The sequence below is a fragment of the Schistocerca americana genome, chromosome 1, assembly GCF_021461395.2.
Source record: "Schistocerca americana isolate TAMUIC-IGC-003095 chromosome 1, iqSchAmer2.1, whole genome shotgun sequence".
NCBI lineage: Eukaryota > Metazoa > Arthropoda > Insecta > Orthoptera > Acrididae > Schistocerca > Schistocerca americana.
In genome coordinates this window covers 1,090,925,498-1,090,950,432 of record NC_060119.1, presented here as the reverse complement: position 1 = coordinate 1,090,950,432, position 24,935 = coordinate 1,090,925,498, and the positions used below count along the sequence as shown (strand labels likewise).

At 43.5% G+C, this 24,935-nt stretch overlaps 1 protein-coding gene across 3 annotated transcripts in view; it reads right to left on the bottom strand.

Annotated features, from left to right (window-relative positions):
* Positions 1–24,935, bottom strand: part of LOC124617960 — a 416,373-nt gene that overhangs the window by 199,241 nt on the left and 192,197 nt on the right. The window contains exon 1 of one of the 3 annotated variants that reach the window (XM_047145306.1): positions 15,724–16,141. The exons of the other annotated variants lie outside the window; for them this stretch is intronic. The gene's annotated coding sequence lies outside the window, so the exon portion shown is untranslated. Of the gene's footprint in view, positions 1–15,723; positions 16,142–24,935 lie in introns of those variants that run through there. 3 annotated transcript variants of the gene reach the window in all.

Below are 24,935 nucleotides of genomic sequence, written 5' to 3'. Positions count from 1 at the left end.
TTCTCCACTCAGGGACTGGGTGTTGTCTTGTCCTAATCATCATCATTTCATCCCCATCGACGCGCAAGTCGCCGAAGTGGCGTCAAATCGAAAGACTTGCACCAGGCGAGCGGTCTACCCGACGGGAGGCCCTCGTCACACGCCATTATTATTTTAATGATATTCACGATCGCCATAGATAATACACGCGTTAATTGTTACGGGTAATTAGAGTCCTCTATCGCCCTCTTATGATTGGGCAGCTTGTAGCTCTGTTATATATTAAGAAATTACCACAAAGTGGCAATCTGTATTTGTATAAACTTCAAGGAAGATTGTTATTATATTGTCACATCTGAGATACAGTGTTATATCAATCTATCCTCTCTATTGCTCTAGTTGTGTCACAAATATCTGTTCTCCTCAATTCAATTTAGTATAACCCCAACAGTCATCAGATATACCAACGAAATCTTCATTCTACTGTATGAGAAAATTTCGATAGTTTGTATTCTGTTATTGCCTGAACAGTTTATTCTCAACGTTTCACTTCAGTTCACGCCTATACTGCCGACAAATACCTTCACAAATGCCTCCGAAACTAATTTATAACCGATATTAACTAATTCTGTTTTTCAGAAGTGCTATTCTTGATATTGCCAGTCTTTTTCGTATCCGTTTTGCTTCTCATATTGTCAGTTATTTTGTTGCTCTAGCAGTCTACTACTGTACTTTTGCCTCTTTTAAAGGGACTGTCCATTCCACCCAACTAATATTCGAAGTCGTTTGCCGACTCTCAGACCCACAATGTTATCGGCAAGCCTCAAAGTCTTAATTTTCTCTGCAATATTCTTCTTCCAAATTTATGTTTGGATTCTTTAACAGCTTGTTCAACGTACAGATTAAGTAACAGAGGGGATAGTCTACAACCCGTATCGTTCCCTTACAACTACTGCTTCCCTTTCCCACTCTTAGACTCTTACAATTACAGTGAGTTTCTGTACAATTTGTAGATAATTTGCCGCTCTCTGAATTTCTGAAGGTAACAGGGTGAAATACAAGCAATATTCCAGCCACCGTGTCAAAAGCTTTCTCTGTTATACGCAAAAGATATAATAATATATTTCCCTTTCTGTCCCCTACATTCCAATTCGTATGGTCAAATTGCCTAGCGTGTTCCCATATTTCACCGGAAAACAAACTGATATTCCCGAGTCAAATTCTACCAGTTTTCACATTCTGCTATAAATAATATGTACCATTATTTAGCGATAATGATGGTTCGACAAAATATTAATCTCTGTTAACAACTGTCTTCTTTGGAGTTTTTATTATTACATGCTTCTTGAAGTCTTATCTCGCGTAAGAGAGGGCGGAGTTTCATCTCCCAGGGATCTTTATACTCCCGAAGGAATCTCGTGGCTTGTTTCGGCTTGGATCTTTAGCGCTATCAAATTATTCTGGCAGAATCTTATCTCCCATCTACGAGTGCTTGTTATTCTCTTTCTATCAATATTATCTTTGAGTTCGTTTCCTTTATACGTATCTATCCACATTCAACCTTTTCTAGTACTGGCATCCCATCTGACTTCTTGATATTCATATGGCTGCTTCTCTTTTGTTCAAACATCTCTCTTAACTTTCCTGTAGGCTGTAGGCTGCGTATGTCAAGCACGTAAAAAATTAAAAAATGTCCTATTTCACTACTAAGAGCTGATAGTAAATACTTTATTATGACCAGTTTTAGTCTTCAGACCATCCTCAGATATTCTGAATATTGAAGGACGGAATACATGGAACACCTTTCATATTTAACTGTCAATACAACGCCATTGTGTACATGATAACGAAGACTCGGATACTGTCGCATATTCACGTAAGATATTTAAAGGACGATATGAAACCTACAGCGTCAATTAGCAAAAGAGTGAACGTAACAGAAAATAAAAATACGACACAAAGGAATGGGACTGACTATGTTCATGCATAACGAGATACGGTGTTACCTCATGTCGGGTAGTGAAATATGCTACACTGTCAGTAAGAAAATGTCCAAAAAATGCATGCTTCTACAGCTTTGTATACATTTATTCTTTCTTCTTTCATTTTGCATTTTCTGTTAATTTCGTTTTCAGATGTCTTATTCCCTATCGTCTGTGCGTTTTCTGCATTTATTCTCCTTCATTTCAATAAATTCATTAGTTCTTGTGTATCTGACGATTTATATTTGCTTTGTCTTTTTTTCCTAGTTTATCCTCTGCTTTCTTCACTATCAAAGCTGCACATTCGTTTTCTACAATGCTCCTTTCGCCTGTTTCAAACAATCGTTGCTTAATGCCACCATTGAAACTCTCTACAATTATGGCTACGAAGTTTTTCGCGGCGGAATTCTTGCGTTAAAGGTTCTCCGTTTACTTGCTGTGACAAATTCAGATGAAATTCCAAGTTTTTGATGATTGCCTCCATCATCATCGTCAGGGGCTAAAACTGATGAAGTTGTGAAGAATTTAATGCCAAGAGCACTTAGGCCACACAGGCTGTACAGTCTGCCTAAGGCACACACTGAGACCAATTACAGCATTAGTGCTATCGGTTCTCCTATATACAGGCTTGCAAAGTACTTAACTAAATTATTGGCGCCTATAGTCGGCTATTGTAGACGCCACATTAAAAACTAACAAGCGTTTGTTGATACAATAAAGCAGATAGGTAGCGCCGAATGAAGTGATGATCAGGCTTGATGTGGTTTCCATGTTTACGAAGGTACCAATGGGAGAGACAGTAAATCTGTTGGCAGCTCATTTTCCCCCCACAAAATTCTGTAATTATTTCAGCATACTTTGACGACCATGTATTTCTTGTACGGTGGAAATTATTGACTGATGGAACAGTAACAGGTTCTCCACTGTCACTAGCGGTACCTGTCCTTTACATGGAGGATTCTGACGAGTGAGCGTTCAACAGTGCTCCCTTCCGGCCATCCTGCTTCTTCAGATATGTTGGCGATACTTTTTAATCTGGTCGCATAGCAATGAGGCGCTGCAGCAGTTCGATGATCATTTGAATGGTATACATCATAACATAAAATTTACGGTAAAGGTGGAGGAGGACTGGAACTTACCTTTCTTAGTTGTGTTGGTCAAACTGAAATCAGATGGACGACTTGGCCATTCTGTATACAGGAAACCGACGCACTCAGATCTGTATCCCAACGGGCACAGCTTTCATCGGCAAGCTCAGAAGAGAACTACGCTGATCACCTTAGTATAAAGAACCAGGACTATTTTGAACAGCGACAACATCAGCTCCGAGAATAATCTTCTGACGACGGAGTTCAGAAGCAATGAGCATTCTGTCCGGGATATTAGATCAACGCTGTCAACGAAACCAAGACACGACACCGTTCAAACAAGCCAAGAGGGCCAACACACGGCGGCTGCCATTAGGCAGTGCAACAGGTAGTAAGATAGGTAGAGTCCTAAACAGTCAAGGAATAAGGCCCCTCTTCGCCCACCCAGGACAATTAAAGAAATGAATCATGACTTATTATAAGGGCTTAAGTCCAGTTTTACTTTCTTTTTAGTGAAGTATGTTGTCTGGATCTTGACACACAATTACATACGTTAGTACCAGAAGGACTTTACTCCTACCAGTCCTTGACCAAACACCAAGGCTTCACACGGGTAAAAACGTGACTTAGATATTGGTTTCAAACCTTAAAACGGCAGAGATAGGGACATGGGCAGTCTATGTTGTATAGGGTCTATGGTTCCATCTGTGGCGCGCGCAGGAGCATACGTGAAGGTGAAACTATATGTCCGCTCTCTGGCGGAACGTTAGATGTCGTCTGACGTGTCACTATGAATAAAATGTTTTCTCTCAGAAGAAATTAAAGAGATCACCCGGTCCAAAGTCTTGTCCAGTTGACAGTCGCCATCACGATTTATAAGATTTTGTGCTAGATTTAGTTCCACTACGTTTTTAATTACTGAATCCCTAAAGGATCTCGCCGGGGCCAAGATTTTTGTGGCAGAATAACCCATGGAATGTCCTGTGGAGATACAGTGCTCAGCTGCGGTCGACTTACTGGGATGCGAAACTTTGTTGGGCATGGGTCGACGGCGTGACCTGGACAAAGTCGACTGGGTCCATAAGGTGTCTACTTCAGGACAATTTTCGAAGTTCGTTCTGCTGTCAGCAACGTTACCACAAGACACTTTTCCACGTTGGACAACGTAACAGTGTCTGTGCTTGGGAAAGGCTTGAACTTCGCCCCTATGCCGACAACCCCATCTCTGACTCATTTTATTAGTAGTGCTGAGGAAGTTGTTAGACATCTTCCTAGTGATGCCGCAGAGTAAATAAGACGTGGAACATGTCTTGCACTCACGAACGCTCCATCTCAGAAGAGCAATATTTCTGGCATGGAAAGGGCCGCTTTACGAAAGCTAGGAAAAGATCCTCACACGATGGTCTTACCAGTGGATAAGACAACCGCCATCGTGCTGTTGCCACGTGATGTTTATGAACAGGAGATTTATAACTTGCTGAGTGAACCAATGTATTGGAGATTGACGAAGGCCCCGCAGGGAAAGTGGAAATGAAAACATAGGCACTGCTGAATTCTTTTACTCCGCAAGAAGTGGCCAAAAGATTAAGACCTCACAGTTCTGTGCCACCCAGGTTACATGGTCTTCCGAAGATTCATACAAAAGAGGTTGCGTGGCTGATCGTCCGTAGTATTGACGCCCCAAGTATCACTGGCTATACATCTTGCTTCTCTACTGACACCTTTTGTGGAGAAGTCTGCGCATCATTGTAACTCTGCTGATTTTATCGATAAACTGAAATCACTTCGATGTCATCTCGGACACACTGTCACTAATCAGCAATACGTTCATGGCCGATATAACAGCACTTTTACATCATGTCCTTTCCTCAGCTTGCTTTTTATTTAACAAAGGATATTTGGAGCAGTCTGACGGTGCTGCCATGGGCTGTCATCTCTCCCCCCTGGAAGCAAACCCAGGGTGTATACGACCCGGGACAACCGGGAGATCCGGGAAAAACCCGGGAATTTTTTCTTCCGGGAGAAAACCGGGAAAAACCTGTGATTTTTTTAGAATTTCGGGATTTTTTCATTGTTTTAGTTCTCAGTTAAATTTTTGTAACATTGACCGGTAAAGCCAATACTCTAACAAAGGATATTACTGTATCTCGCTACTGCAGAATACTACTGCAGAAATAAAACATGAAAGAGAGAAAAAAACGAAAACCAAACAAAGTTGCCAAGGAAATGCGCCATATACAGCAACAAAACACAGTGCTCACACAAGCGTCTGCCAACAGCAAAATGTGTCAACGGCTTTAGGAAGACTATGCAATGGTTCATAACAGCAAATTGCCCCCGATGAGCGTGACGTCACAACGGCTTACAGTAGATGCACTTGAACAGTTGCGAGCGAGCTCGTGCGCATGCGCAGTTGAGTCGCGTATGAGTAGTACCTTCTGATTTTTTGCTAGAACGCTACACTAGTAAGGGCCAGTTGCACAGTGCCCGGCTAGCAGCCGCTAAATTTCTATTGTGGGAGCAGCGCGGAACACGCGTTGTACAAACACGTAATAACGCTTAACCGGAGAAAAAACGCGGGATAACTAAAACGATGATTGTAGCAGGGTTAGTTAAGTTAACCGGAGTATAAGTTTTAACCCTGGCAGGAATTAACACAGAATTAGTGATGACAAGATTGTTAGAACGAGGAAGGAGAAGAAACGGGGACATCACACAAATTATGGAAGAATATGACGACTCCAAATTTATATAACAATTTCGTACTACTGCTTCAGAAGCTAGAGCGTAAGAATGAAATGTGAAACTATTTCTTAACATGAAACTTTTTACTTGTAGTAGGCCTAATAGGCATTTGATATTGGTACTTCATGATTGTATTATGTCGTGTTATAAAAATGATCATTTGTGCCAAAACAGTGTCGATTATTCGGTGTGTGTTACAATTGCTGCAATATTAGGCAGACCCATTTCGTGACAAAATACACGTTTTAAATTGGTGAGAGATCTGGAGAATGTGCGGGCCAGGGCAGCAGTCGAACATTTTCTGTATTCAGAAAGTCCTGTACATGACCTGCAACATGTTGCTGCACGTCAGACATCTTCCCAAAACGTGTTTGGTTCCCTGAGTTTCATTTTCTAAAGTGCCGGGAAATTCTACGCCCGTGTGTATAAGCATAACCATTCAAAAGACTGATAAGTTTTCCAGTTCTGAGGAAAAGTGTACTCTCACTTAACACGGAAAAAGTGTATTTTCACCCGGGAGGAAATGTACTTTTAACCGGGAATTCCGGGAAAAATCCGGGAATTTTTTTTCCTCGTCCACGTATACACCCTGAAACCTTGTTTATGGAAGACTTTGAGGAAAGGGCATTTGATTTGGCACAACATAAACAGAGTCTTCTGGCGATGCGTAGTTAACACTTTATAGTGTGGTCCCATGGTGAAGAACTGTCACTTTTCATGCAACATCTGAATTCTGTCCAAAAGAAGATCCAGTTTACGATGGAAGTAGAAAAGAATGATGGCTTACGTGTGTTTGGATGTCTTGGTTGCTAGGAGTGTGGATGGGTCCTTAGGGCATTCTGTCTACCGTTAGCCGACACATACGGACGTCTACTTGCAAGCGTCGAGCTGCCATCACCCATCACAAATTACCGGCGTCCTCAGAATGTTGGTGCGCCGGCCTCATGTTGTTTCTGATCGAGACAGCCTTACAAACGAGTTAGAACATTTACGAGACGTTCAATAATTAGTACAGCTCTATTCAGGAAGAAACGTGACTACCCATAACATCAATAAGATAAGGAGCTCTCCAAGTCCAGGGCGTTCCTTCCATTCGTCGGCAACCTAACGTCTAAAGTAGACAGGATCATAAGGAAACATCAAGTTAAACTGATCTTCCGGCCACCGGCAAAGATTAGTGCCCTTCTCTGTTCGGTAAAGGACGATCTGGGGGTATGGCAGGCCGTGATTTACAGAATTCCTTGCCAGAGAGGCAAAGCTTACATATATCGGACGATACACACACAGTACATGAAAGATATGTTGAACACGAGCGCCGCAGTCGCCCTTCGCAGCCCATTAAGTCAGCCGTAGCTGAGCATTTTATTACCACAGGACACTCTATGGATCATTCTGTCACAAAAATCTTGATCCCGGCGAGATCCTTTTGGGATTCAATAGTTAAAGAACCTGTGGAAATACGTCTAGCAGAAAATCTTATAAATCGTGACGGCGGCTTTCAATCGGACAAGGCTTGGGACTCAAGTCATCTCTTTAATATCTTCTGAGATAAAACGTTTTATTCATAACGACGATTCTGGCGACATCTGACGTTCGGCGCGTTCCGACACAGGGCGGACATGTAGCTTCACCTTCACGCACACGCCTTTGCGCCACATATTGAACAGTGCTTGCACAGGGCTCGGATTTCAATAGAGGACGCTCCTGTGAAGTCCACCAATACGCTTGCGATTCCGCGCTATTTTTTTTTCTATAAAGCCGAAACCGTCGACTATCAGTCCTTTTGCTTTCCCCTCCACTGCCTTTCCCACTCCTCCTCGCGTCTCCCCTGCTCCCCCCTTTTTTCTGTGTCCTCTCCCTCCATCGGCCCCCCCCTTTTGCTTTTCCTCTCCTCCCCCCTTTTTCCCCCTCTTCTGCCCCCCCCCCCCTAATCTGCCTTCGTGTCTACCTTGTAGCGCAATGTTTACAGAAACCAGACTGCCGCCATCTTTTTTAATTGTGCCTGTCTAATTACTGTGCGTTTTATTCAGCATCACCAACCCTTTGTTTTTATATTTTCACTTCCAAAACTTTTCGCCATGTTACAGTTTGAAACAGTCACCATTTTATCGCCTGTTTTTATTTTGTTATCTCTTCATTGTGTTTCTAACTCTTCTGTAGGCTGCAGAGCGGCACATTACGCTGCTGCCAGCCCCCCCCCCCCCTCCCCCTGCGGGGGTGAATCGAAATTCAATAAAAAAAACTAGCAGTCTCTAGTGGCGAACATTCACCTGAAGATTGCTGAACGGTTGCCAGCCGAAATATTGTGGAAAGAAGTCAAAATGATTCGTCTGCATCCAGAAACATCAGAGTTTTTCCCCTTGTTTGCATAGGTATACTGTCTTTCGTGTGTGTTGAGGACAAAGTGATAAACAATGTTACTCTGTTGCAGTGAAACGTGGACGCGATGGAAATTTCAGAACGGCAATAAAAGCTCATCATTGTGCAGCAACCACAGCATCCAAGGAAAATACATATCTGAAAAGTGCAAGAGATTCCGCAATACAACGAGCATCTCTACCTGACGTCAGCTGTCAAGTGCCAGTTGACCCGGGACTACGCGCCGTGAACCATAATTAAAGGCAGTCAACGTTTCTCCTTTTTTTTCTCATTTGGTACAGACATTGCATTAAATGCTTCCGTGTGCCTTAGGAAAAGTTAATGCGACAGATCAGAGAGAGAGAAAGTTTTGTTGGCACCGGAAAGAGGGCAACTGTATCACACGGTATTAATGGGCGTGCAGGCTTTTACAAAACTGAACTGAGCTCCAAATGTCTAACACATACAAAATAAAAAAAGATGAAATCATGATGTGATGTGATTTTTTCCTTGTAGCATTGTTGTTGCAAAGAACAAAAGATGCAATCTGTGCGCCATTTGTTTCTTTTTGTGAGTGAATAAAATGTCGTGACTGCTACTCGTTGAGTATCGGCGCCATCACCATGTTTGAACAATGCAGGTATCACAATTATAAACATAAATTTATAGAAACCTGAGGTTGGAAGCAGCAAGATACGAGGAAAGCAAAAGAGAAGCGCTCTAACTGAACAAGGTAACCATTACGTAAATCTGACAGTTTCACCAAATGACACGGGTAGTATTCAGTACGCTGCATTACATATGATATGATAGGGTTTGAGAAGATATATGAAGATTTTCAAATAACTTCCGGGAATTCAGCCAGGTAACACCTTCAGCGACCGCCGATATTTCGGCGGGAGATCACCCCTCCATTTTCAAGGTGTTCTCCCGCCGAAATATCGGCGGTCGCTGAAGGTGTTACCTGGCTGAATTCCCGGAAGTTATTTGAAAGTTGTAAACGCCAGGAGAAACTCAGGTCTCAAACGAAAATTATGAGAAAAAGATTGAAAACGCTAGCAATATCAAGAAAACAAATTCATCTGCAGAAACATCAAATTTCATCAGATATGATTGCAGGTGGCCCCGTAACTGAAAACAGACATAAATAAAAAATTTCTAAGATTATACCGTAACACAATGGTTAATGACGATAAGAAGATTAGGGTTTTAATAAAAATGTCGTGACTAGGACCTCCCATCGGGTAGACCGTTCGCCGGGTGCAAGTCTTTCAATTTGACGCCACTTCGGCGACTTGCTCGTCGATGGGGATGAAATAATGATGATTAGGACAACACAACACCCAGTCCCTGAGTGGAGAAAATCTCCGACCCAGCCGGGAATCGAATTCGGGCCCTTAGGATTGACATTCTGTCGCGCTGAGCACTTTTTTTTTTATTCGCTTTCGTTCGTTGCATCTGCTCGGGGCGGACGTCGTAAGACGTCCGTTTAAGTTCGCTGTTGATCGATTAACTCAGTTTTTTTTTATTACGGACGGCTGCTAACCCTCTGACCAAACACGCTGAGCTACCGTGCCGGTAGTTTTTAAGTTCAAATGTTCAGATGTGTGTGAAATCTACTAAGGTCATCAGTCCCTAAGCTTACACACTATTTAACATAAATTATCCTAAGGACAAACACATACACCCATGCCCGAGGGAGGACTCGAACCTCCGCCGGGACGAGCCGCACAGTCCATCACTGCAGCGCCTTAGACCGCTCGGCTAATCCCGCGCGGCACCACTCAGCTACCGGGAGCGGACTACGGTTTTAATGTCCCATCGACATCAAAGTCATTAGTGATGGAGTACAAGCTCGGACTGCGTCAAGGATGAGGAAGGAAATCGATCGTGCCCTTTCAATGAAACCATCCCGGCATTTGCCTGGAACAATCTAGGGTAATCACGGAAAAGGTAAATCTGGATGGCCGGAAGCAGATTTGGACAATCAATCCTCCCGAATGGCAATCAAGTGTGGTAATCACTGCAACACCTCACTAGGGTAGCGTAGTTGCTTTTAGTTCTATTTCTGAGCTTTGGAAGAAAATGAAGACTTATCTTTTTCTGTCTGCGTTCTTTACTCTTTTAAGACCATAACATAGTCACCTCAATGGGGAGGATGAGACCTAGAGGAATATCGCACCTAGTAAATTCATTACTGGAACATTTGTTTAATGTGCACTAACTATTTTTCGGCAAATAGAAAACATGAGTAAGTGATAGAAGCAAATAACTTCACTTTGGGAGGGATTCGAGTGACTGTCGTTCTGCAGGGTCAACAGCCTATATAATATTTTCATCTGCTTTTTAAAAGATTACTTTTCCGCGGAAATGAGAAGAAAATGTTAGTACGATTTCAATCTGAATAAAATGGCACTTTACAGTATCAGGAAAACGCTAATAAAATCGTTATAAATGTACCATAAAATACCTGGTAAATACGTTCCGTGGACTAACGCTAAACAAAAGTATAGCTGCCATTTAAGGAATGCAGCACATTACGAGTACTTAGTCTAGAAATACAGGCGCCCTGCATTTGGTTTTGAGGTATGTACGAGTGAAAGTGGGCGCTTTTACATGGAACAGCCGGAACATTATGACCACCTACCTAATAGCCGGTATGTCCATCCTTGGCACGGATAACATCGGCGACGCATCGTGACATGGAAGCAATGACGCCCTGGTAGGTTGCTAGAGGGAGTTGGCACCACAGGTGCACATACAATTCATATAATTCCCGTAAACTACTGGGACGCCACGTTCAATGACATCCCAGAAGTGTTGGATCGAATTCAGATCTGGTGGGTTGGGAGGACAGGTCGTCACTTGGGACTCGCCACTGTGTTCCTCGAATCACTCCGTCACACTCCTGACCTTGTGACATGGGGCATTATCTTGTTGTAAAATATCACTGCCATCGGGAAACATGATCGTTATGAAGGGCCGTACGTGGTGTGCAACCTGTATAGAAACGCCTTGGCCGTCATAGTGTTTTGCGTGAGCTCCATCGGACACGTAGATGCCCATGTGTATGTTCCACAGAACATAATGGAGCAGCCGCCAGCTTGTCTGTCCTGCAGTACAGGTGTCAAGAAGCCGTTCCTCTTGAACAAGACATATTCGCGCCCCCCAATCGACATGATGAAGGTATTGGGGTTCATCAGACCAATGCACTATCTGCCACTGCGCCGACGTCCAGTGCCGACGGTCACGAGTCCATTTCAGTCGTAGTTGTCAATATCGTGGTGTTAACATTGGCAAATTCATGGATCCTCGGCTGCGGAGGCCCATCGTTAGGAGTGTTCGGTGCGCTGTGTGTTCAGACACATTTTTGCTCCGCCCAGCATTAAAGTCTGATGTTATTTCCGCCACTGTTCCCGCCTGTACTGTTTTAGTCTCATCTGTAAGGAGGAGCGGCCGCCCAACCCCACGACATCTGGATGTGGTTGCAGCTTGGTTCACCTCATTTTGAAAACACTCATCACAGCACTCTTCGAACACCCGACAAGTCGCGCAGTTTCCGAAATGCTCAGGCTTTGCCTCCGAGCCCTCACAATCTGTATTGTACACACGGACAGGACGCTCAGTGACACTACATGCACGACATGGTGTGTGTGTGTGTGTGTGTGTGTGTGTGTGTGTGTGTGTGTGTGTGTGAGTGAGTGAGAGTGAGAGAGACGAGCAGTCATTCCTCGCCATTTGACGCTAGTATCTCATGGGAGAGTTCATGTCAATAGTAGGTCGGTGATCACAACGTTCTGGCTTTCAGTGTAGATTTAAAAGACATTACACTGACGTGACCGAAGTCATGGGATAGCGGTATGAACGTATACAAATGGCGGTAGTTTCGCGTACACAATGTATAAAAAGGAAATCCATTGACGGAGCGGCCACCTGTACTCAAGATTCTTCATGTTAAAAGGTGTCCGACATGATTACAGCCGGACGACGGGAATTAACAGAATCTGAACACGAAAAATGGTAGTTGGAACTACGCACGTGGGACGTTCAATTTCGGAAATGGTTAGGGAATTCGATATTCTGAGGTCTATAGCATCGAGGGTGGGCCGAGAATATCAAATTTCAGGCATTACCTCTCACATCTCTCAAACCTCTTAACGACTAAAAGCAGCCGCGTTAACTTAAAATTGTCAGTAGCAACAGAAAAACAACACTGCATGAAATAACGGCAGAAAACAGTGTGCGACGTACGACGAAGTTATCCTTTACGACATTGCGGTGAAGTTTGGCGTTAAAGGGCTATGACAGCAGAAAACCGATGCGAGTGCCTCTGCGAACAGCACGACTTCACCTTCAGCGCCTCTCCTGGGCTCGTGACTGTATAGATTGGACCCTAGACGACTGGAAAACCGTGTTCTGGTTAGACAGGTCCCAGTTTCAGATAGAGAAAGCTGATGGTAGGGTTAGAATGTGGCGCAGAACCGATGAAGCCAGAGACCAAGTTGTCAGTAACGCACTGTGCAAACTGGTGGTGGCTTCATTATGGTGTTGGCTGGGTTCACATGGAATGGATTGGGTCCTCTGATCCAAGTGAACCCCCATTGACTGGACATGGTTATGTCTGGCTATTGAGAGACCATTTGAGCCATTCATTAAGATCACAATGCTTGGGTGGATAGCACAAACAACCGTCCTACAGTCCTGTCTGGCAATATGTCATTACCTTTCCTCGACAAACTGAAGCAATCGCTTCGTGGAAAGAGATTTGCAGATCCAGAATGAGATTTTCACTCTGCAGCGGAGTGTGCGCTGATATGAAACTTCCTGGCAGATTAAAACTGTGTGCCCGACCGAGACTCGAACTCGGGACCTTTGCCTTTCGCGGGCAAGTGTGCTACCATCTGGTATGGAAGGTAGGAGACGAGATACTGGCAGAAGTAAAGCTGTGGGGACCGGGCGTGACTCGTGCTTCGGTAGCTCAGATGGTAGAGCACTTGCCCGCGAAAGGCAAAGGTCCCGAGTTCGAGTCTCGGTCGGGCACACAGTTTTAATCTGCCAGGAAGTTTCAGATTTGAAGATGATGATTTCCTTCTGAAGACTGGTAAGCAGTGGCTCAAAAGTGCCGGTATTTACTTCTACCGTGCAAGTATACAAGTGCCCACGGCGGCATAAGGCAGTTGAAAGAGATTATGTAAAAAAAAAATAACTTTTTGTCTCTGAGGAATGTACAACCAACCACATTGTAAAAATATCAAGGGTGTGGAAATAAATATATGTGGAAATTTTTTTTATGGGTTCCTTTAGGAGTGACCTTCGTATTAGGTGATAGAGCCAAGGAGACGTTAGTCAGGTTGGTATTCCACCGCTGTCTGGGGCGTCTCCAGTCACGTATTCACTGGTCATCGGAGCTCAGTTTGAAACGAGACTCAAGACTGAAGACAATTCTACTCGAGTCAATGAGATTCCTGGCCGAAGACGTTTTCACCTCAAACAGGTGAGCAAAAAATGTTGAATACCTACATGAAAACATATTTACCATTTCGGAAATACACTCCAAGACAAGCAAACGACGTACCACTAAGGAATTATTCGAATGGGGGCGGAAATCAGTGGATGTACATATACAGACTAACAAATGATTACAATTTCAGAATAATTAGATGATTTATTCATTAGAAAGAGCTTCACAAGCTGAGCGCTGCTCCACCTGTGGCCCATATGTAAGCATTTATTCGGCTTGACATTGGTTGATGCAGTTACTCCAAGTCCTCCTGGGAGCCAATTTACCTCCAACTGGTGCATTAGATCGTGATAATCCCGAAATTGTTGCAGGGCCGTGCCCATAATGCTCGAAGCGTTCTCAATTGGAAAGAGATCTGGCGACCTTGCTGGCTAAGGTAGCGTTTGAAATGCTCGAAAACAAACAGTGAAAACACGCCGTGTGAGTGCGGGCATTATCTTGCTGAAATGTAACCCATGATGGCTTACCATCAAGGGAAACAAAACGGAGCGTAGAATATTGTCAATGTACCGCTGTTCTTTAAGGATGCCGTGGTCCGAAGGGGACCAGCTATGAAATGAAATGACACCCCAGATCATCACTCCTGTTTGTCTGGCTGCATGGCATGCGACGTTCAGTTTAGTATTCAATCGCTATCTGGGGCGTGTCCAGTCACGTCTTCGCTTGTCACCAGAGGTGAGTTAGAAGCGGGCCTCATCACCGAAGACAAAAAAAATGGCTCTGAGCACTATGGGACTTAACTTCTGTGGTCATCAGTCCCCTAGAACTTAGAACTACTTAAACGTAACTAACCTAAGGACATCAACACATCTATGCCCGAGTCAGGATTCGAACCTGCGACCATAGCAGCAGCGCGGTTCCGGACTGAAGCGCCTAGTACCGCTCGGCCACAGCAGCCGGCAATAATTCATTCAATTTTTCCGGAATTGTGATCATTTGTTTTTTTGTACATGTACGAGGGTCACTCCAAAAGAAATGCACATTTTTTAAAAAAAAACATCTTTTATTCCACATGTTTGAAAGTTTTACAGTGTGTAGATACATCCTTTAGGAACAACATTTTCATTTCTCCACATAATTTCCATACCTCTCAAGTGCCTTACGGCATCTTGGAACCAGCGCCTGTATACCCGCACGGTAAAATTCTGGACCAGCCTGGTGGAGCCACTGTTTGCCAGCGTGCACAAGGGAGTCATCATCTTCAAACCTTGTTCCACGAAGAGGGTCTTTCAGTTTCCCAAAATAGAAGATAGTCACATGGAGCCAGGTCAGGTCTGTAAGGCGGGTGTTTCAGTGTTGTCCACCCGAGTTTTGTGATCGCTTCCATGGTTTTTTGACTGACATGTGGCCATGCATTGTCGTGCAACACCAAAAAATCCTGCTTTTGCCGATGTAGTCGAACACGACTCAGTCGAGCTTGAAGTTTCTTCAGTGTCTTCACATATGCGTCTGTCAGCAGTCACCAATTCGTTAACTCTCTGCAAATTGTCTGGAGTGTGTGCAGTACGAGGCCTGCCGCTGCGAGGACAATCCTCAATATTGCCGCCCCCACTTTCATTACGTAACCTGGTTGCCCACAGACTAACTGTACTGCGATCGACAATAGCATCTCCATACATCTTTTTCAACCTCTTGCGGATGGTTCTCAATGTCTCGTTTTTACAGCACAGGAATTCTATGACAGCAGGTTGCTTCTGACGAACGTCTAGTGTAGCAGTCATCTTGAAGACATGCTGTGACGGCGCCATTCACGGGAACAGGTTGAACTAAGTTTGAAAACAAGCGGGAAGGATGTTCTTACACACTGTAAAACTTTCACACATGCTGAATGAAAACTATTTTTACAAAAATAGTGTGCATTTATTTTGGAGTGCCCCTCGTAATTTGACTCCCGAACAAGAAAGGTTTGATGATGCCTCTGCTACATTAGAGATGCTATTTTGAACTCCCAAGCTTCAACAGATACGGAGCTACGCCTCGAAATGTCTGAAAAAGGTGGAAAATGCTGTATAAAAGTACCCTGTATTGCGATATTGCCAAACTCTCTTACCTCTAGGCGGTCTTGTACGCTGCGACACAGCAATAAATACAGCGAGCTTGCTTCTCGCCGTCACTTTCTGCACTGCGCGGAACAGCTGGTGGCGTCGATTGAGCCACCTCTGAACCACTTCTTTTGTCGGCAGCTGGGCAGTGCTCGGTTTGCCTCTGGGTCTAATTGTAAGTGGCCGTCCTTCGCGGTCGTCGCCGCACTGACACCGTTACGCCCGGGAGCGATAACTACTGGCGAAACGTCAATTACGGTCACGCTGCCTGCAGATACAGCTTCGGGCAGGGTCAACTGTCACGGCTATTAGGCTTCAGTGAAGTACAGCTGAATCTGTGGAACACCACAAGTGCGCAAAAGTATTTCGAGTGGTGCTTTGTGAACATTTTAGCTAAATGTTCCATCATCTTTCGGGCGTGCACTCGGGACAGCGACAGTTCTTCTTGCGATATTTCGGCTAAAAACCTCCCAGCCATCTTCAAGGTGAGTCGGAGACTGAGTTCATAGCATTTGCGCGTGCCTATTTATACGGAGAGTCACGTGATACAAAGAGCTGAGGATTGAAAGCGCATGCGTCAAAGATATCAAAGTCGTCACTACTGCGCTAGTCATAGGTAAGATGTATATAGCAAAGATAAACATATAAGCGCAGAGTGCAAACAAAGTAGTGCTGCTGCGAATCCACAGTGCTTGTAAATAAATAATTAATCTTTAAAAGTGGTAACATCTGTCGGAAGTGAAGATGCAGAAATTCTTTCCGAACGAAGGTGTGAAATAAGCGGTTTCCAAGCATTGTCAAGATGAAATCCTTCGTCACGGTTTAGCAGGTTGTCGGCTAGTTGTATTTCTACAGCTTCCTTAACAACTGAGTCCCAGAAAGATGAAGCAGTAGTTAAAATCTTAACATCTTTATAATCCATGGCATGGCCAGTAGAATTAACATCTTTATAATCCATGGCATGGCCAGTAGAAATGCGATGTTAAGATTTAACTACTGCTTCATCTTTCTGGGACTCAGTTGTTAAGGAAGCTGTAGAAATACAACTAGCCGACAACCTGCTAAACCGTGACGAAGGATTTCATCTTGACAATGCTTGGAAACCGCTTATTTCACACCTTCGTTCGGAAAGAATTTCTGCATCTTCACTTCCGACAGATGTTAACACTTTTAAAGATTAATTATTTATTTACAAGCACTGTGGATTCGCAGCAGAACTATTTTGTTTGCACTCTGCGCTTATATGTTTATCTTTGCTATATACATCTTATCTATGACTAACGCAGTAGTGGCGACTTTGATATCTTTGACGCATGCGCTTTCAATCCTCAGCTCTTTGTATCACGTGACTCTCCGTATAAATAGGCACGCGCAAATGCTATGAACTCAGTCTCCGACTCGCCTTGAATATGGCTGGGAGGTTTCTAGCCGAAATATCGCAAGAAGAATTGTCGCTGTCCCGAGTGCACGCCCGAAAGATGATGGAACATTATGTCCGCCGGGAAAACTTCAAGAATCACATTTTAGCTACACTCTACGCGCCAAAATCTCGCGATTAGTAGACATATAACAGTGAGAACGGTCCTCAAACAGAATACACTGTCTCAAACATGCATTAACTTCAACATTTAAGAAATGTATCTTTCGTTTTCTTTCTCACATACTATGAGGAGCGTTCAATAAGTAAAGCAAAACATTTCTTTACTCGGTCAATTTCGATTGAAAAAATGCGGAATTTGTTAGACATCACGGAATATTCCAGCTTGCCACTACCCTTTCATTAAGTTCCGATAGGTGGCGGCGCTATACATACCCTGTACTGAAATGCAGGAGGATCTGCAACGAAATTACGCATGGTGCAGGGAATGGCAATAGAATCCCAATGTAGACAATTGTAATTTGCTGCGAATACAAAGAAAGAAAGATCCTTTATCATTTAGCTACAATGTAGCAGGTCAGCAACTGGAAGCAGTTAATTCCATAAATTATCTGGGAGTAGGCATTAGGAGTGATTTAAAAGGGAATGACCATATAAAATTAATTATCGGTAAAGCAGATGCCAGACTAAGAATCATTGGAAGAATCCTAAGGAATGCAATCCGAAAAAAAGGAAGTAGGTTACAGTACACTTGTTCGCCCACTGCTTGAATACTGCTCACCAGTGTGAGACCCGTACCAGATAGGGTTGAAGGAAGAGATAGAGAAGATCCAATGGAGAGCAGCGCGCTTCGTTACAGGATCATTTAGTAATCGCGAAAGCGTTACGGAGATGATAAATGAACTCCAGTGGAAGACTGTGCAAGGAGACGCTCAGTAGCTCGGTAAGGGCTTTTGTTGAAGTTTCGAGAACATACCTTCACCGAAGAGTCAAGCAGTATATTGCTCCTTCCTACGTATATCTCGCGAAGAGACCATGAGGATAAAATCAGAGAGATTAGAGCCCACACAGAGGCATACCGACAATCTTTCTTTCCACGAACAATACGAGATTGGAATAGAATGGAGAACCTATAGAGGTACTCAAAGTACCCTCCGCCACACACTGACAGGTGCCTTGCGTAGTATGGATGTAGATGTAGATCCTTCAAAATGGATCTGAAACGGAGCTGCATTCGAAGTGGAGAGCTGTCATTAAGTTTCCTTTCGTGGAAAAGCGGAGCATCGCAGATATTCATAGGCGCTTCCAGGATATCTACGGAGACCTGGCAGTGAACAAAAGCACTGAGTCACTGGGCAAGCAGTCTGACATAATCGTAACTCATCGTGCAAAAACTGACCCAGTCACCTACGTGCCGGCCAGCCGCACACAACTGTTAGTCGTGCAGTGCTCGAACGTGAGGACACGCTCTTTCGAGGTGATCGACTAATCACAATCTAGCACCTCGCTGCGCTGCTAGACATCTCTGTTGGTTGGTAATGCTGACACACTCGTCACCACTTAGAGTACTCATAGGTGTGTACCCGCTGCGTTCATCGCCGCCTAAGAAGCCCACAAAGAACAACGCAGGCCCAGTTGTGCGGAACTGCTTGTGCGTTGCGAGACACATCGTGGGAACTTTTTGTCAACCATCGTTACAAGCTATAAAAACGTGGGTTCAAGAACAACAGTGCGACAAATCAAGGTGTAAATGAGGTGCGTTTTCCTGGTATGGAATTGACCCACTAGTTGTTCTGGAAGGGACTCTGAATGATCCGCAGTAAGCTGAGCTGCTTGGGGATCATCTATTTTTGGTCTGCTATTACCATGACGGTTCTGCGGTGTTTCAAGAGGATAACACGTCGCCGCCAAGTCGCTCCCACGTCACTCGGACGATTACAGGAATACGCAGTGGAGGTCCAAAGACTGAGATGGCCACCCCAGATTCCAGATTTGCCTGCAGCGCCTCTCCTGGACTCATGACCATATTGGTTGCACCATGGACTACTGAAAAACCGTGGCCTGGTCAGATGAGTCCCGATTTTAGTTGGTAAGAGCTGATGGTAGGGTTCGAGTGTGACGCAGACTTCAGGAAGCCATGAAACCAAGTAGTTATAAATGAAATTCGTCAACAGGCATTTAATTGAGATATTTTATTTTGACTACCCATTTCGACATTCCACTATGGTATCTTCAAGCCCCATATGCAGCTCTCAAAAATTAACAATACTTTCATATAGTGCCATTTATTCTTGGATGTTGTGAATTCAAAATCGTATCCCAAGCGCTTCATTCGAAGACTTGATTGCACTATGCTAGTAGAAGGCAATAGGCTGGGTGTCTTGGTCGGATGGAAACCGTGTTCTGACCATGTACCTAGAGTCCCTTATCTGTGGGGAAACTAATTTTTAATTAACAATTGTTAGTGGAAAATTTGGAAAAAAAGGTTTTCAAAGTATGTCATTAACGAAAATAACAAACGGTAGGCAGTTCCTTACCGGAACGAGAATAATTAAATTGAAAGTGAATCTTATACTCTTAAGGAATCTTACGTAAAAATAGTTATAGGCTTCATGACGTAGAAACAACACCTAACGCACACTTTCAAGTACTTCAGACCACACGTCTCAGTAGTCAGATAATAATCAAATAGCAGACACATACAAACTTTTTGTTACGTTACTCACCGTAATACTGTCTTAACTGTAGCAAGCAGAAAGATTGTTTTAATTTACTCATTGGTAAGGACTGCCATTTACCTAGCAGTTACTCTGATATACCTTTGTAATAAAATTTATAAATTATACAACAAGCTATAAATTAGAAACTGTGCTTTGACAGTGAAATTCAGTGTCTAAGGTACGTAAAGTTTTACTACCAATTTTTTATTATGAAAGTTACTGTTTTCAGGAAATGAATTAATACTTGCTATTGCATCACTCTGTGTCTGACATTATTCATACTACAGCCAAAGATTTCATTATTACGTAATTATCCAACAGTTGGAAAAACCGTGTTTCGATAATCTAATAAATTAATGTTCACTTCATTTTCTGACTGTCTCGGTTCGTACAAAGGGATGGGATGGATATTAATTGGATAACGACTTAGGAAAATTATTTACGTGACAATATGCACGAAAACAATGTTATTTAAGCAATAAAATTCCAACTACGCTGGTCAGCCTATTAGACTTCCAGTTATAAAAAGTCTAGATCTTACTTCACTTTATGGTGCCGTTGGTTTGTCGAGAGGCTTCATTTAGCGGTAAAAATAGGGCACAGGTTGATCTTGCCGTACCATAAGGACCCACAGCACTCTTGATGTTATGTGAATTACTCTTGCTTTATTTGTACTGTGCTCAATAGATGCCATACACACAGCTAGCCCATATGAGATATCCGCCAAAACAACCATTTCAGTTTTCACTGCTCCCCACTTTTGCATAGTCACACCGGCGAATACACACAACCAACGACAACAGCAGTCTGCTCGCGACTCCGAACTGCAACTTTTTTTGGCGCGCTCGCACGCCCAGCGATAACGCATTTACAATTTATTATACTCTTTGACAACAGCATTTCCCTGACTAGGCCAGCGTGTCTACTTACAAAATGTTAATATTCCATGCGTATTCTCTTTCTAAAATGACAAATAGCATTGGTAGCTTGACAACATATTTACAAAAACAAAATTCAGCACAAATAATAAAACAAACTTCGTAAAATACGTAGAAATTGTATGATCATCCACACAGAGTTGTGGTGTTACAATGCCGAAACGCGGCTAATGTCACTGAAAACCTTTGAAGGAATTTTTATTGCGGGCTGAAACTATCCCACATTTTTATTTTGTATTTCTATTTTCATTACTTTTACGAAGAACATAGACAACGGAGATGTTAAAAGTGAGAGTCACGGCAAATTATACCTAGGGAGGAGGAGGCTAGAGTACAGTACAGTATAGTACAGTACAGTACAGTAAGAAACTGTAACCACCCCCCCAGGATCGGCGTCTGCAGAGGAATGTGGCTTCACTTTTAACTTATTTAATATTCTTGCCCCCATTATTTCGAGCCAGAAACGACCAGAAGCAGGCAAATTAAGACTGTGTACCGAACCAAGACTCGAACCGGGAGACTTGCATTTCACAGGCAGTGCTCTTACGTACAGCGCTATCCAGACACGATTCATCACAGCTTCAGTTCTGCCATAACTACTACTTCTACTTGTCAAAATTCATAGCATATCTCCCACACACCTTCTCGGGAACACAATGGTTCAAATGGCTCTGAGCACTATGGGACTTAACTTCTGAGGTCATCAGTCCCCTTGAACTTAGAACTACTTAAACCTAACTAACCTAAGGACATCACACACATCCATGCCCGAGGCAGGATTCGAACCTGCGACCGTAGCGTCCAGACTGTAGCGCCTAGAAGCGCTCGGCCACCTCGGCCGGTTTCTCGGGAAAGCACTGCAGAAATAAAACTCGGGATAAATGGCTTAGCCACAACTTAGTGGCTGTGCACTAATTTGAAAGCAATTTTTTCTATGAGTTCATAGTCCCTAAGGTATTCTGGGCAGCTGCTGTGAATTTTTAAAGGTAGGAGACAGGTACTCATCGATTTAAAGCTGTGGGTGCAGGTCATGAGTCTTGCTGGATGTTCATAAGTCGACGAAGGAATTCTCCACGGGAGGCAACGTTCTCAATTCGGTTTCCGATGTGTCACACAGTTTTAAATCGTCAGGAAATTTCGAAACAGCGCACATGCTGGCGTAGAATTATTGACTCGACATGAAAACCACTTTAGCGTTCGAAAAATAATGGAATCTACCTTTTTTGGAATTCACAAAAAAAGACGTAACTGTGTTCCGTTACGACTGGCCACTTGAAAGACAAGAACAGATTAATGTAGCTTGGCTGTAGCAGTGGTCCACGTTTTTCGATTCAACACCACTTCGACTAAACCACGTACAGATAAAAAATTTTGGCTGCTAGAGAAGTCAGTATCGCATCTGCGCAATTGCAGTTGGCCTCACCTGGCTCCGTGGACTGCACATCAATTCTTTTCATCAAAGAAAAATGTAATGTCAAGGGGATTCGAATCTGGGTCCTCCGCATTTATAACTAGCAACAATAGACAGCGCAGGCAGCGGAATAGGGGCGCTTAGCTCCAATGTTGGTGTCCGCCGAAATACCGCAATACGATACGCGCGTCCGGGAAACGCTGTGACATCCAGCACAGATTAAAATGCTACTGTGACGGAAACACGAGCAGATTGCACTTATTCTGTATGATAGCTTTCTGACTACGAGAGGAAGCCAGCAGTCATGTGTTAGCTGGGCTGAGAACATCGCGCAGAAGTCGAGAATTTCATGGACAATTTGGTGGGACTATTCGCAACAGTAAGATCTGGAAGATAAGAAGTAGCTTGTGAATAGCACTGAAACGTTGGTAACAGACAAACCTATCAACTACAATTAGAGTTGCGCTCTATCAAAACTACGATTCGGTAGTTTTGGTACAGCACATAATGGTAGGAGTACCAGGATTGTTGGTAACACTGGTAGGGAAAGAAACAAAAGAAAGTGAGAGAGAGAAACTAGGAGCCGACGTCTTCTCTCTGCTTTTTGTTTGTTTTGCGTATAATTAGAACTGCATATCGTTCAATGTTACTTCACTGCGTATTTTTTATCCTTGCAAAATATAAACTGAATTTCTTAAGTAATAAAAATTAGTTGACTACGTAACTTCTGCGCTTTTAAGTAAGCAATTACTTTTGATGCAAGTACAGTTCACATGCACGAACACAAAAGATCTATGTAATTAGTATTGTTATTTGGCACTCAGTAGAAAGATCCCATCATCATGATCAAAGGCAAGAGTTTCCTGTTATTATTCGCAAGTGCGAAAGTTGTTTAGCAATAACAAAAACATGTTTTGTATACGCTCGACGACGTAACCGAAGCAGTGTTTGATACATATTTCGTATTTTTTTTACTTTACCTTTTTGATGAGGAAATTTCATTTTCTAGCGCTGCATGATGAATCTGTATTTTTTTCTTTACTTTTGCTACAATATCCCTCTGTTTCACGTTACAAATAAACACTTTTCGAAAAATGAATTAAACAATAACAATTTCAATTTTGCAATAAATACTGTTCATTCTGCAGTAAGAGAGGAGAACTCTATGTAGAACAAAAATGTTTCGTAGTTTACTTGGTCCTTTATATATCCTTTCTCAGTCTCTATATGGTTCATCATTTTCAGTTTTTAGGGGAATCTAACAACAAATTAATTGCATATGTAAAGAAAGCGCTCGTTATGAGGTAACGCTCGTTAGGCATGCAACACACCCAAGGTACAAGCAATGTAGATATGATCTCAACTGACCAAAGCTACTAGAAAAACTACCGTACTTGCTTACGTTACCCTACGTTACCCTTACAGCTAGGGAGGTGACCCTCACCCGGAACGAACCCGCGTGGTGGATTAACGAGCGTTGGTCTGGTAACCCGCCAACCTGAGTATTGTTTTTATCCTTTTTTCCACGCTCGGTTAGAAAAATTCTGGGCTCGTCCCCAATCTTCCTCAAAAAATATTACACACAAACATAATACTGTAATAGTGCAATTACATAGGCTTCCGCGGCCAGATTCTGTTAACATGAAAGTTTTCCGAGTCTACAAAAGACTCAGCAAAAGATTACTGTAACCGTGGCCGAAACATCCGAAACATTTTTTAAAGTAATTGTTGTTCACCATATACATATACTATAAACAAACATCAAAAAAGGTTTGCATCACCTCGGTTCCGGAACCTGTACAGAAAATTGGAATAGAGATCAACATAAACATCATTTCCCCCTTTTTATTGCTCACGAAAACCACACATCGCATGTTGTACCGCCATTCAGCGATACCTTCAGAGGTGGTGGTCCAGATTGTTGTACACACTGGTGCCTCTAATACCCAGTAGCACGTCCTCTTGCATTGATGGATGCTTGTATTCGTCGTGGCATACTATCCACAAGTTCATCAAGGCACTGTTCGTCCAGATTCTCCCACTCCTCAACGACGATTCGGCGTAGATCCCTCAGAGTGGTTGGCTGGTCACGTCGTCCATAAACAGTTCTTTTCAATCTATCCCCGGCATGTTCGATAGGGTTCATCTCTTGAGAAAATGCTGGGCACTCTACTCGAGCGATGTCGTTATCCTGAAGGAAGTTATTCACAGGATGTGCACGATTTGGGGGGGGGGGGGGGGGCGAATTGTCGTCCATGAAGACGAATGCCTCACCAATATGCTGCGGATATGGTTGCACTGTCGGTCGGAAGATGGCATTCACGTATCGTACAGCCGTTACGGCGCCTTCCATGACCACCAGCGGGGTATGTCGGCCCCACATAATGCCACCCCAAAACAGCGGGGAACCTCCACCTTGCTGGACAGTGTGTCTAAGGCGTTCAGCCTGACAGGGTTGCCTCCAAACACGTCTCCGATGATTGCCTGGTTGAAGGCATATGCAACACTCATCGGTGAAGAGAACGTGATGCCCATCCTGAGCGGTTCATTCGGCATGTCGTTGAGCCCATCTGTAGCGCGCTGCATGGTGTCGTGGTTGCAAAGATGGACCTCACCATGGAAGATGGAAGTGAAGTTGCGCTTCATGCACAGTTTGAGTCGTAACAACGTTCTGTGGCTGCACGAAAAGCATTATTCAACATCGTGGTGTTGCTTTCAGGGCTCCTCCGAGCCATAATCCGTAGGTAGTGGTCATCCACTGCAGTAGCAGCCC